Below are 15,702 nucleotides of genomic sequence, written 5' to 3' on the forward strand. Positions count from 1 at the left end.
AAAGGCACCTTAAATGTAATTGGCCTGGTGGAGTTGTCACAAATCTGCTTAAGGCCAAAGACATATACAAAATCCTTGATTGTAATACAAATATTATTGATCATGTCAATTTTTTTTGGTACTCTTCTTATGATGTTGATGTTTGGAAAAAAATACTTTGATATCTTGTGGAAGAATTCTATTGAGCATAAAATTAGATGCTTTAGATGGTTAGTCATGTTGAACAAGCTGCCTATTAAGAGAGATTTATCTAATTATGATATTTGTAATTTATGCAGAGTTCCTGAAACTAGTAGACATATTGTTTTAGATTTTACTTTTGCTAAAGAAATATGGAGAATGTTTGGCATTGTTTATCCTATTGATGTTAATATTCTTGATATTATCACTAGTCATATTAATGGTTTTCCTAAAGATACCAATTTATTTTGGAATATATTGTCATCTAACATTCTTTGGAAAATCTAGAAGTGCAGGAATGAGGAAAGCTACCAAGGTAAGCCGAGGGATTTTATTGAGTTTTTTCAAAAACTCACTTATTTTAAAATTTCTTTGCAGGTGCAAGCTACTATGCTGATCGAGCGGGACAAGATGAGATGGTTCCTTCATGATGGGCATGCCGCTTTTTTCTACAATGAGTGGAAGCATGGATACCAATGGTGTAGAACTCTAGATGATCTACAGTTTTTTGAGCAAGCTTACATTAGGCTAAACAGAGAAATTAGTAATACAGTGAATGTTACTAAAGAAAATTTATTCAGGCTGATGCAGATTGAAGAACATAAAAGCATCATTTTGATGGAGGGTCCCTTAGGTTGGACTGCTTGGGTGGTCAATTACTATGATGTTCTTAGTTAGATAGTGCTTCTTCTCCTCTCTTTGTTATGTTGTACAACTGATTCTATTCTTCCTTAGTGAGGCTTGGCCTCCTTGTTGATTTTTGTGGTCGTACTTTGGTTGCTTTATATTTTTCTGAAACTCTTATATCTAATAGAAAAAAATATTATTTAGAGTTTATTATTAAAATAAAACTCTTAAATAATAATAAAAAAATTGATCAGTAAGAGGCCGAAGCCAAGATACATTATTATTATGTGATGTGATTAATTGTTATTATTTATTAAGCTTGTGTATAGTCGAACTCAAGACCTCTCTGATAAGAGACTCACAATTTATCATTGTGTTGTAGGCTCTTGCCTAACTCTTAAATAATAATAATTATTAAATTAAATAAATATAAATATGCTAAAATTAGAACTTTAGGTTAATCTTTTAAATTTAATTTTTTTATTTAATAATTTTTTTAATTAATTAAATATAATTAAATATTAAATTTTATATATACAATTTTCATGCAACAACTTTATGCAATTTAAATTAAAATATCTTTATTAAATTAATTCTCTTTCTCACTTTAATTCATCAAGAGACATAGTTAATATAATATTATTAATTTAACTAATAATATTATTTAGAGTTTATTAATTAAAATAAAATTCCGCAATAAATTATTACTAAATTAAATAATTATATATATGCCAAAATTAGAACTATAACTTTTATCTTTAAATTTTATTCTTTTATTTAATTAACTTCACAGAAATTTTATATATATAAAAACTTAATTAATAACATTATTTAGAGTGTGGATGAGGAAGGATATGTCCCTCCTTAAGAGACAAGCCCAAAAAGGCTAAGAAAGTGTGGATGAGGAAGGATATAAATAGGGTTGATGGGTCTGCAAAGGGTGATGGGGTGGTTTTGGGCGGGACCACTTCTTCAAAGGAACAACACAAGTTTTTAGACACTGCTGAGTGTGATGAGGTGGGTGTAGATGAGATTGCTTCTCCAAAGGAACAATGTAATGGCCTAAATAATGACGTAGGTGGTGGTGTGATTGAGCCTATGAGGAATCCTCTTCAGAAGCAAAAAGATGGTATAGATTGTGATGTGGGGATTGTTCAATCTAGGTTGGATCCCCAAGCGATGAAGGAGAGAGGTATGATGATTTGTGTTCAGAACATGTCGGTGATTGTTAATAAGGATAGTTTGAAGAAGATCCCGGCTGATAAGGATATCATTCCCAAGGATGGGAAGGGTGTTGTAGAAGATGGGACCCAAATAGTGTATGTTCTACATTTGGGTATTGTAGCCAAGGAAACTTTAATGGAAAGAAACTTTGTTAGAGGTGAAGGTGAGGACCTTCTTTCCATTTCTCAAGATGAGGATGCTCTATGGGAAGAGGAAGGTTCTATTTTTGATTGGATTCCTATTGGTAAAAAAGCCAAAGGCAGATATAAAGGTAGGAAAAAAGAGGAGGAGTCTGCGCCTACTAAGAACATGAAGAAAGGACCCAAGTTTAAAGGGGGGATAGATATACTTTCTTCTAAGCCTCTTGGAGCTACTCTTAAGAATGGGGATGTTGGGTCTTCTCCCTCTCTGCTGGGAAGACCTTCCAATTTGTAGAAGAGAACAATTGAGACTAACAGGAGCATTACTAATGGGAGTCAAAGAACCATCCTTGAATCAAAAAATTTCCATAAATTATGAAGATAATATTGTGGAATATTAGAGGGTTAAATAACCCTCATAAACATGATATAGTGAAGAACATGATAGGGGATAATAGGCTGGATATTATTGTGATTCAAGAAACAAAGATGCTAAAGGATAAGGTGGAATGTCTTCCAATTTTCAAGGGTGGAAGGATTATTGGAAATGATTCGGAGGGAGCCTCAAGTGGTATGGCTGTTTTTTGGATAAATAGATGGATTCAAGGGGAAATTATCTCGCAAAACATAAACATGATGAATGTTAGATTCAAAAATTCTAAAGATGACTTTAGTTGGGTCCTCACTAATGTCTATGCTCCTAACTCCAAATGGGGAAGAAAGGCATTGTGGGAAGATATTTCTAATCAGAGAAAACTTTTTACTGATGAGAACTGGATCATTGTGGGGGACTTCAATACTTTGTTAAAAGAAAATGAAAAATGGGGAGGGAGCCAAACTATTTTGAAAAATAGAATTGATTTAATGGAGTTTATTGATCAGCATCTTCTTCATGATATTGATCTACATGGGATTCAGTACACTTGGACAAATAGAAGGTCTAGGAAGGATCTTATACAAGTCAGGTTGGATCATGCTCTCATTAGTAATGATTGGCTCCTTAAGTATAAATGTAATATTAGTGCCCAAGTTAGGGTGGGATCAGATCATTACCCAATTTTTTTGGTTGCTGAAAAGATTAATTTTCACAAGAATTTCCCATTCATATTTGAAAAAATGTGGACTCTCCATCCAGACCTAGAGACTCTTATAAAGGAGTGGTGGGGTATTCAAGTTGAAGGCACAACTATGTTTAGAGTTGCAGCAAAACTGAAAAATGTTTAGAAGAATATTAAGATATGGAATAAAAATACATTTGGCAACATTTTTTAGAACAAAAAAAAGATTTTGGAGGAACTTAAGGACATTCAAGATAGGATTCAAATTGAGGGTTATGAGACTGTCTCTGCGGAGAGGAAAGTGGCAAATTGGTTGAACTTCATGACATCATCTCTAAAGAGGAAATATTTTGGAGACAACGCTCCAAAAAGGTCTTTTTGAAGGATGGAGACCGTAATACTAAGTACTTTCATGTTACTACACTCAAGCATAGGATGGCTAACAGAATCTCCAAAATTAATACGGATGAGGGACTAATTGATAATGAAGAGACTGTCAAAAGGGAGGCGGTGGATTTTTTTAAAAATCTACGGCAAGATTCCAATCTAGATTTGGAGAAGAAGGAAATGGTCCTTGGGTGCATCTGGCCTATGTCTCTGAGCATTGTAATGTTCTTCTTTCTTCTATTTCTTCCTCAGATGAGATTTCTAAGGCTATTTTTTCCTTTGAAGGAGACAAAGCCCTTGGTCTTGATGGATTCCCATTCCCGTTCTTTCATAAGTACTAGCATATTATAGGTGCTAACATCTGTAATGGTGTGAAGGAATTTTTTGGGTCTAGAAACATCTTTAAAGAGTTGAATGGTACCTTTCTTTACCTTATTCCAAAGAAGCCTGGTGCAGATAGAATGGACTTGTTTAGGCCTATCAGCCTGTGTAATTATTTTTATAAGATTATTTCTAAGGTTCTTACCCTTAGGATTTTGTCTATTCTTCCTTTTATTATTTCTAGACAAAAAATCAATTTTGTTCCTGGTAGACAGATTGTGGATTCCATTATTACTATGCATGAAAATATTCACTCTCTCTCAGTGTCCAAAAAGGAAGGTTTTTTGCTTAAGAATGACCTCTCTAAAGCTTATGATAGAGTTGATTGGCACTTTCTCCTTTGTGTTCTAGAAGCTTTTGGTTTTAATAAGAGATTTAGGGATCTTATCTTTATGTTGGTGTCATCTGCTTCCTTCTCGGTGCTTGTGAATGGTTCCCCCACTTATTTTTTTAAGGCATCCAGGGACCTTAGACAAGGAGACCTGATTTCTCCTATTCTTTTTATCATTTTGACAAAATGTCTGGGGAGATTTGTTCATAATATGGTGCTTAATGGGGACTTTGTGGCCTTAATCCTTCCTTGTTTGCTCTAGTGTGTTCTCACCAACAATTTATTGATGACTCTATTGTTATGGGAGAGGCTTCAGCGAAGAATGCTAGGAATATGAAGAAGGCTTTGGTACTGGACTATGGAAATGCTACAAGTCAAATTATTAATTGGAATAAAAGTCTGATTTATTTTATGAATGTCAATGAAGATAGACAAATGAAGATAAAAAATATTATGGGCTACAAGATTGGGTCTTTGCCCGATTCTTAATTGGGATTACCTTTGGGGTTATCCCCTCCTAACATATTTTGGAACTCGCTGATTGATAAAATCCACTCAAAACTTGCTGGCTGGAAAGGATCTCTTCTTAGTTAGGCAGGTAAGGTTGTTGTTTTGAAGTCTATTTTGCAAAGTGTCCCGCTTTATGCTTTGAGTATATTTAAAATTACAAGAAAATATACTCTTGCTATTGAAAAGATTCAGAAAAATTTCTTGTGGATGGGTAAGGAGAATAAAAAAAGACTCCTCTGATTGCTTGGGAAAATGTTTGTATGCCTCAAAAGGAGGGTGGGCTTGGCTTACGAAGGGTCACATCAATGAATGATTTATTATTGGCAAAACTCTTATGGAGATGGCATAAAGAGGTAGGGGAATGGGAGAATATTTGGACTGATAAATACAACAAAGATAACTTTGACTTTAACCACTTCCTTAATAGTAATATGGATCAAGGGGGGTCTTTGATTCGGAAGAATTCTTAGAAACTTAAAGATATTATAAGAAAAGGGGTTAAATGGAAGGTAGGTAATGGTAGAAGAGTTCTTTTTTGGGAAGACATTTGGATTTTGGATTACCCCTTGTGTGAGGATCCAAGATGGAATAGGTACATGGAGCTTTGTAAGATTCAGATTGGAACTCTTGTGGTGGATTATTGGAAAGACAGTAAATGATGTACCTTAATAGAGTGGACACCAATTTGGTTGATCTCAGTAAGTGCTTGAATGCATTTTTCTAAAACCAAAATGAGGATGAGCTGATTTGGAAAAATGATCCTAGTGGTGTATTCTCAATTGCCTCTACCTATAATGTTTCCTTTGATGATTATGAAGAACTCTGTTAGGCTAAGGCTTGGATGAAGGGTATGACACCCAAAGTCAATATTTTCTTTTGGATCCTTTTGCAGAATAAAGTCCTTACTTTGGATAATCTTAAAAGGAGAGGGATAATAATTATTAATAGATGTGTTCTTTGTAAGAATGATGGGGAATCGGTTGACCACATCACTTTGCATTTTCCTTTTACTAAGAAGATTTGGGATAAAATTTCCAGCTTCTTGAATGTTGAGTGGGTGTTCCCCTTCACTATTTAGCAGTTCTTTACTAGTTGGAAGGCTCCCTCTAAGAATAATTTGATTGCTAAACTGTGGGACTTCATTCTTTCATATGTGGGATGGGGTATTTGGAAGGAGTGCAATTATAGGATCTTTAGAGATGTGGAATCCAACCCTAATTAGGTCTTCCATAAGATAAAGATCCTTATGATTGAGAATATTAAAACTATGGGATTTGAACATCAACCATGTAATGAGTGGGAAGCCCATGTTCTTCATAATTGGAATCTAAAAAGTTTGAGTATGGGTGTTCATAGACCTAATCCTAGGGAACATGCTAGATGGGATTGTCCTCCTAAGAATTGGTTTAAGATAAACTTTGATGGGGCCACGAAAGGAAACTCGGGCAAAGCGAGGTGGGATATTGTGATAAGAAATGAAAATGGTGATAACATGAGAAGTATGGCTATACCAATTGGAAGTCAAACAAATCACATTGCCAAAGCCCCTGCTACTCTTCATGGTCTTATTTATACTAAGAAAATGAATATGAAAAATATATGGGTCGAAGGGGATTCACTCAATATTATTAATTGCCTTAATAAAAACTCTATACCTTCATGGACAATTAGTAATATTATCTTTGAGGCTATTAACATAATAAATTCCTTTGATAATTGTGTAATCACTCACAATTTTAGAGAAGCTAATGGTACTATTGACTGGGTAGTGAATGTGGCATGTAGTAGTGATCAAATTATCATTTGGGAATTAATGATCCTTTACCTATGGATGGATGCCAATTCTTTAATCATGACAAATGGAGGTCATTGCAAAAAGATTTTTATATATGATAGTGTCAGTACAGTATAATTATGTGGAGATAAGTGGCTGCAGGTGTTGGGCTATTATTTTCAATGATATTAGCATTTTTCGCACAGATTCTGGGTCATTTTTAGCATTCTTCTCTTAGTTTTCTATGAGACTCTTTTTGTCACATTCATTTGGGGGTTTCAGACAAAGAAGAACTAGGTTTTTGGAGACAGGAAAATGGGAGGTAAGAGGAAAAGGGTGGAACCAGTGAGTTGTTCAGAGTGGATGAAGAAGGAGGAGGTGTGGGATATTCTAAGATGGGGTAATTTCACTGCGTATATGGAGAGGCTTAACGGTAATAACCCGACCATTACACAACGGTTTATTAAAACATGGAAGGAGGGCTCAGTTATGGTGGGTGATCAGCATATGGAGATTTTAAAGGAGGTGATTTCTAAGGCCACGGGCTTGGAGTTGGATGACATTAATTTCTATAGGGAGCATAAACTCTCAAACAGAGCTATTGAGGATTTTGTGGAGTTTGAGCACAAGAAGAGCCACCTGATCAAAATAGGTAATTCCTATATCAATCCGGCCTCTATTTCTCACCCATGGCATTTTGTTTTGTTTATGATAATGGAGTACTTAACTCTTGATGGGAGATTCACGAAATGTTATGGGTATCATTTCATGTTGGCCAACCACTTTAGGCACAATATTAAGATCAAATTTCCTTACTATTTGAGGCAGTCTCTTAGCATTTCCATCCAAGTTATTTAGAAAGACCTGAATGGCAAACATGTATGCCATGAGGGTCTCATGGTTCTCATTATGAATGTTTTAAAATCTACGAAGATTGTGAGGACTAGAGGTCGTCTGAAGGATGTTGATTATGATACAGAAGGGATCATTCCAAAGAAGGGTTATGATTCTGAAACCTAGGATGAAGCCGAGGGGGGTGAGGAGAATTTGAATAAGGGCATTGAGAGTAGTTCAAAGAAGAAGAAGAAAGTGTTGGTTCAATTTGATTCAGACAAGGAAAGTGATTTAATGGAGGATTTGGTGAGGGATTGTAAAAAGAAAAGTGAGAGTAAGGGAAAGAGGAAGAAGGGCATCCCTATTGTGAGGGCTTCTTCGCCTTCGGATGATGAGCCCTTAGCCTGTAGGTTAGAAAGGAAAAGATATCCCTCAAGACATCAGGAGAAGCATTTAAGGTATAAAGGGGAGTCTGATAATGAGGAATCTGAGGAATAGAGGATACACCCTGATTTTGGTGAAAAGTCTGAAGGTATGCCAAGGTCTACTAAAGGGATGCATGGTAACCCTAGCATAATTCTAAAAGAGATTGGGGTGATGGAAAATCAAATACAAATGCTTGGAAGGAATATGCAAGATTTGAGGAAAGAAGTTGGGCATGCCAACAAAATTACTGTGGTGAATGCACACTTGGACAACACATTGATAGATTAATGGAGGTGGTCAGGAGTGCAGAAGATGTTAAAAACCTAATGTAGAAGATACTATAGCTGGAGGAAAAAATTAGGGCAATGGACAAAGAGTTGATTGCCAACTAGGGGAAGATAACAAAATTGGAAGCCAAGATGAGCAATCTAGAAAAACTGGTCAAACAAATTGCTGAGAATGTGAGCACTCTGCTGAAGAAAGTGGATATTGAGAAAGGTCAGGATTCACCTCAAGCTGTGGAGAGTCAGGGTCCCATCAAGCATACTTGGGCTCACTCAAAGAAGATTGAGGACACAGGCAAAAAGGATGAGGTAAAGGCAATGGCTAAAAATAGGCACATCCTTGCGGACCAGGCACTGGACTTGATCAAGTCTTCTTTGCTAGCTTTTTGTTGTTTCTTTTGCTGTCTTTTTCAACAGTTCTCTTAGTGACCTCTTCAGTGTTCTTTTTGGAGGTTTGTTTCATGTATGCTCTATATTGCTCTCTTTGGTGCTTTCTTCTCTATTTCTCTCTAGACTTTATGTAAATAGGTTTTGGGTCCTTTAAAACCTACTTTTACTTAATCAAAACATTATTTAGAGTTTATTACTTAAAATAAAACTCCTAAATAATTATCATTAAATTAAATAAATATAACTACACCACAATTAGAACTATAACTTTATCTTTAAATTTCTTGCATATGCTTTATGCAATTTAATAAAAATAAATTTTATGTTTTCTCTCTCAAGTTAATTACGAGACATTTTAATAATATATTTATTAATTCAAGTAATAATATTATTTAGAGTTTATTATTAAAATAAAACTCCTAAATAATTATTATTAAATAAATATAAATATAAATACATCAAAAATAGAACTTTAATATAATCTTTTAAATTTAATTATTTTATTTAATTAATTCACGAGATGTTTTAATAATATATTTATTAATTCAACTAATAATATTATTTAAAGTTTATTATTTAAAATAAAACTCCTAAGTAATTATTATTAAATAAAATAAATTTAAATATGTCAAAGATAGAACTTTAATATAATCTTTACATTTAATTAATTTCTCAATTAATTAAATATAATTAAATATCAAATTTCTATATAAAATTTCCATTAAATTAAATCATTAAATTGTCTTTTAATTTGATTTAATTATAATAGAAAATCATCACATACCCACAAAACCAAAAATGACAACTCAACTGAAAGTCAAAGAACAAAGTCAAACTCTAGGGTCAAAGTCACAAATTCATGTCATTTGACTAATTCGGATGGGTAAATTAACTCAAATACTTTTCCTATTTTGTAGGACAATTGGCTTAGGCTTTAGGATTTGGACTCAAGAGTTATCTCCCCACTTGTACCATTGAAATACTGCAATAGGGTACACTCATCTTGGCAATTCAGAGAAGTCGATACTCGATACCTCCAATCTACATAAAATCCACACATATACAAACACAATATTCTAAACTAAACAGGCAAATGGCAGGAAGTGGTTCATCATGTAGATCTCGACTAGCAGGTGACTATGACTCCCTTCCTCAACCACATCAAAAACATCAAACATAAAGAAAACATACACGCACACCATACGCATGCAAGTATGGGGTAAGTATCTATATAAATCACATAAAAATCATTCATCTAACATCATTCAATAACTTAAATAACTGGCACTAAGTACCTCAACACACACACACACACACACACACACACACACACACACACACACACACATCAACTGAATATTAAATACAACTAATCAATTTCGGTAATCTAGCATTGCTAATCATAACACATAATAATAGAACAAGCCTAAAAGAATCTAGTGAAGACAAATTAGAAAAGTCAAGTAGGGGTAGGCATTACAATTTACTTCTTTTTGAGGGAACATTTGCAAGAAAAAGAGGTTAGGTTGGAGTATATGGGTAATAGCACAAACTTGTGTCACCTTTTATAAAGGAAAATGATATTAGAACATAAATTGTTCTAACTTTAATAACATAAAATTGATATTTGTGTTTACAATGTGAAGATGATGTAAACTAATGAAATGTGTAAAATTGGATGAAGTTTTAGTCTATAAATTTTTTTAAATAATTAAAAAAGACTTTTTTCTATTTTGTATTGTTTAAGTCCATTTTTTAAAAAAAAATTAAATGCTAGAAACTATAGTTTCGTTCCCGCCAAACAAATATATGCAAATGATCAAATTTTTCTCTGATTTTGTAATATGTTATAGTTGACATGTACATCTAGTGGACAAAAAAATTAATATGATTTTTGATGTATATTTTTTAAGTTATTAGTGTTCAAAGTTGAACTTATAAAAAATTTATAATTTTTTTTTTTTTTTTTTCCGCCAAAATTTTCCTATCAAATCTACATATTTTTGAAAACAAGATACATATTCTTAAAGAGGACTCTCTCCTCTAGAGGTACATATAAAGTTCTAATTTTTTGAACATGGTTTACTATTTTTTTTTCCTTTTTTGAAGTGACATCTTCTTCAATCTTAAAATACCTACTTGTAATATTTTTAAAGTATAACATATTATAACTACTCAAAACACTATAAGATTTATATGACCACACTCTTGATTCTGTGATCTACAAAAGGGTATTTTTAGTTTTTGAATAAACTTCAAAACTAATAGAGAAATTAACCTTAAAAGTGAAAAGTTTTAAAAAACTATATTTTTAGCTTGTTTGGTTGCCACATAGGATGACACATAGACAGTTTCGGCTGAAACCCATGGTTATTTTTTATACCAACTTATGTGACCTCATATAAGAGAAACACTTTTTGTCGTTAATTTTCAAATAATTATTTCAATTGAAAGTGTTACAAATGAAATCATTTCGGCCGTAACCATTTTGCCATCTTCGCATCACATCGACGCCACTTAGCACCACATGGGTTCAAACATAACACTTTCGACCATTTCGGTTGTAACCCTCCAAGATATCCCAAATGGTGATACAGGTTTTTGCTTTTACCCATATATCAAGGAACAACTAGTAGATATTTTTACAAAGCCTCTTCAAAATGATACATTTGAGAATCTGAGAGACAGGTTAGTAGTCTTACCCCTATCCAGCCTTAACTAAAAGCTTGACCAGGCAAGCATTAATCCATATTCAAGAACTAAAGAAAGCTAAAAGTGGATTGATGAGAACAAAGGACTACTCCACATGGGAGTAGTCAAGCACAAGAAGATAGATGCATTTGACATTGTTGTCAAAGGGGGAGAAGTTGAGGATAGAAGAAACGAGGAAAAATATGGAAGATTAAAGAAGTAAAGAAAAGTTGCAAATGATCAAATGCATGACAGTACACTACCTCAAGGGGAGACAAATAAAGCAAGAGAAGAGCACAAGTATGTCCAATTGGCTAAGTATTGTCATCAATGACAACACCTTTACTAACTATGTCTTCTGGTCTTATTACCAGTCAATCTTCAACACTTAGGCCAACACTCTTACAATATTTATTTTTGATAAATCCAATGTTCATTTCCTCTAACTTCTTTTTGTCTTTTTCTATACTCTTAAACAAATTATATCTTACTGTCAAGATAATCATTGAATGAAGTGATTTCTCCCATGCTTTATCTCAGAGGAGGTTTTGTGTTGTGAATTGTTGAAGTATAATCTATGGAAGGATATTGGCTTTGTGGATAGTTTATTTTCAAGAGACTTGTTGCTGAAAAAACCTCTGTACGTTTTGGCATTCAACCATATCAAGCTTTCCTTTCAAACACAAGACATGGGTCATACTTTTGGTTTCCTTGTCAAAAATTGCAAGGCTATCAGGGTGCCTTTGATTAGGCAAATTTATACCAGGGTTTCAATAGTGTTTAATTTTCTATTTGATCATGGTGAGGAGCATCTCATTCCACCCGTTGTTCTTGATTTGGGTATAAATGATGACAAGAATGCAAAAGAACCATGGTCTCGTGATTTGCAAGTTGATAGGGATCCTGAGCCTCAAGACAGGATGGTGCCTCCTACAGTTCCTTGACAAGATGACTCAAAACCTCTCCCCATGTTAGATTTTGAAGTAGATGTTTATTTTAAGATGGTGGAGGAATGATTGTTTGCTCCAGTGTGGCTTTCAACATCATACAACATTTTTTTATGATGCTTTTCTTGGTTTATTTTATGACTTTTTTGGCTCTTCGACAACTATATGCTCTCTTTTGGGTAGTTGTTATTTTTTTTTTTGTTGAATTCATAATTATGGTCATTTTGTTAGTTCCAATTGAGGGTACTCTCGGATAGTTTTTTTAATCAATTTGGGTTATTTATTCTTTTTGGTAGTTGGGGTTGTCATTTTGTTGGTTCCAATCAAGCATACTCTCAGATAGTTTTTTTTATCAATTTGGGTGAAGTTATTCACAACATTCACCTTACTCATGGGTAGTTGGAATTATTAATTGATGTGCTCTTCAGAGGATTGGCTTCTTATATTTGTTGGATCAATGGTTATCATGTGATTTGATGTAACTCACATATGATGTAAACCTTTCTTACTATTATTAATAAAAATATAGACTATCTTTACCGTTGTAACAAAAAAATTGAAAAAATCATTGCACCTTTTTGGTGCAAGTGCTAGATCTATTTGTTTTAATATAATAAAATACTTTTAATTTTTATTCACTAAATAATAATAGATTTATGTCTATGTTTGTGAAAATAGGCAGGTCCTAGTGTTGGAAATGTGATGTTGCTCCTAAGTGGAAGTACCTAACTAGATACATGATCCATGCCTTGAATCGCAAGATTATTTTAAGGTATAGGCCAAGATATTATGTTATACCATAAAATATTGCGATGGGACGTTGAGAAAAGTAGATGGGACATGCTTGGGTAAGCTATTGACATAGAATTTAATGCAGGGATTTAATAGAATATACGGGGCTGAATTTCATTATCTCACTTTATTGGATTCCAACATTAGGTTTACTAACTCCCACGTAGATTGGAAAACATACGCACCATGTTGGAGTCCGTACACACTCAAAACCTTTTTATATTCACTTCAATGCCCATTTCTGCCTTGTGCCTCCATTTGGTGCGTACGGCTCTTCATTTTTGTCTATTGGAAATTGGAATTACTATTTTTTTTTTTTAATGTGTCTTTGAGATTATATCCGCTTTATGTTATTTGGAAAATAAAACGCATAAGAAGTTGAATTTGGGATTTAAGTTTCAGATCTATTAAATTTAGTTCAGGAATTGAAATTTCATACGTAGGTCAATATATTATTTGTTTGGGAGTTTGTTATTATTTTATTGGTTTGGTAAGTAATATAATTGGTATATATAAATATACTTACAATTCTATTTCATGAAATAGGGTATATATGTTATTAATTTTAATTTGTATTGTAGATTTTTGTTTTTAAATTTTAGTTTGTATATATTTTTCGATTGGTATATTGTTATTGTTTAGGATGTAATTAATAATTAGTTTATATATTTAATTTATATTATGTTTGTTTAGGAATTATAAGTTGAACATTTTAGATTAAGTGAAAGTTAATTGTTATATTTATAATTTATATTTCAGGCATATATTAGTGTACTCTTTTAACTATTTTAAATTCATTTGTCTTGCATTCTTTTAAATATATTAGTTTAGAATTTTCTTACGAAGATAATATAATATTTTTAAATAGAGAAGATTCACGTATCATTAAGTACACAATATATAGATAATTATGTTTATTATATATGTTGACTTAAATTAATTCAATGGTAGAATTTAATGGATAAATCTTTGTTAATTGAAGTAACATTGATTATTTTATTTTTGAATAGATTATTTTAAAATTAGAACCAACTTTTTAATAAACCTTTCTAATAACATGTTGATGTTGTGGTTAAGTAGATTATTGTATACTAAATTATGAGGATTTTAATTTCAATTATAGTACTATTTATCTATGGAACATCTACAAGTACATTTAATAGCTCTATTATTATAAGAATTTTCATCTCTACATTAGTGTCAATTATACATGGTTAGAATGAAAATGTGTTTCATCGCTATTATTGTAATTTGGTAAGAAATCATTTGAAAGTAATTGTATTTAGTACATTTTTTATAAATATGTTTGAAACATGTATAATAAATATGATATTAAATAGAAATTAATGAGTTGTATTAGAATATGATTTATTAAAAGGTCGTACTTTAATTATTATAAAAAGATAGAAAAATATATATCTTTTTTTTTTAAATGTAAGGTATATGAAAAAAGTCACATAGAATAAACAAGTTAAATTTAAATTTGAAAAAAAGTTTTCTAATGTCATAATGCAACCTAAAATATTGTCTAAAATATGTGTAGTGTTTCCATAAAACCTCCTTAGTAAGATCCCAAACAAATATATATCTTTTTTTTTTAAATGTAAGGTATATGAAAAAAGTCACATAGAATAAACAAGTTAAATTTAAATTTGAAAAAAAGTTTTCTAATGTCATAATGCAACCTAAAATATTGCCTAAAATATGTGTAGTGTTTCCATAAAACCTCCTTAGTAAGATCCCAAACATTTTCGCCAATCACATTCACTTAAAAAAAATTGACAAATTTTTAAGTTAAATATTTTACATTTATACTTAAGTAAATTTTAAGAATAAATTCAAATATAAAAATCTTAATTTTAATTGATTGAGATAAGAAAAGTTAATAATTGCTTAACAACAAGTGATTGCAATAGTATAGCATGCAACAAATACTAAGAATCTATTTTAGTTAGCTAAATTATTGTTTGTAAGTATGTGGGCATTATATTAATAAATGAATCATATTAGTGTCAATTAGGGCTATTTGATTGGTTTTCACTATAGTAGTTTACATCATGTAAAGGTGATAATTTTGTGATTGCATCTCTACCTTGACCCTTTGTTGTCTACATTCCCACGTCACTCAATTTTTTTTAAAAATCATAATGTTAAGTAAAGTCTCTTATGGAATCTCTTTGATTATGTGTCCATCTACATTTCCCTATGATCTCATTCAATCACTTCTTAAAAATTCCATCTTTTTGAGTCAAAACAAGTTAAATCGTGCACAACTTTGAGTTTTAAAAAGGTCGATAATTTTCTACCTTTTTAGTGATTTTATAATTCTAAGGTCTCTGGCTCGTCTCTAGCTCTATCCAACATTAAAAAAATTCAAATTTGATGCTTGAGTCAAAGTTGTGAGAGGTTAACAAAAGCTTTAAAAATGTGAGTTGTCAATCAAATCATTAACCAAAAAATCTAAAAGAAGTTGAATTCACTAAAAAAAAACATTTCCTTTCCACTCTTTAACCTCCCTAAGAAATGAGGTTAAGAGAACCTCTCAAAATACATATTTTTATTTAAAAGTATTAAACCCATAAAAAAGAAAGATGTTAAACAAGAAATTAGAAACACGTATTTTCAAACAAATTCTTAACCTTTTTGTCAACTTGAGAGCTAAAGATAAAGAGGTTACATAACGTCAATAAAAGTTAGTTATGCTTCATATGAATTACAAACTTTCA

The sequence above is a fragment of the Cupressus sempervirens genome, chromosome 3 (genome assembly GCF_028749045.1).
Source record: "Cupressus sempervirens isolate cs-2001-9-10 chromosome 3, ASM2874904v1, whole genome shotgun sequence".
Lineage (NCBI taxonomy): Eukaryota > Viridiplantae > Streptophyta > Pinopsida > Cupressales > Cupressaceae > Cupressus > Cupressus sempervirens.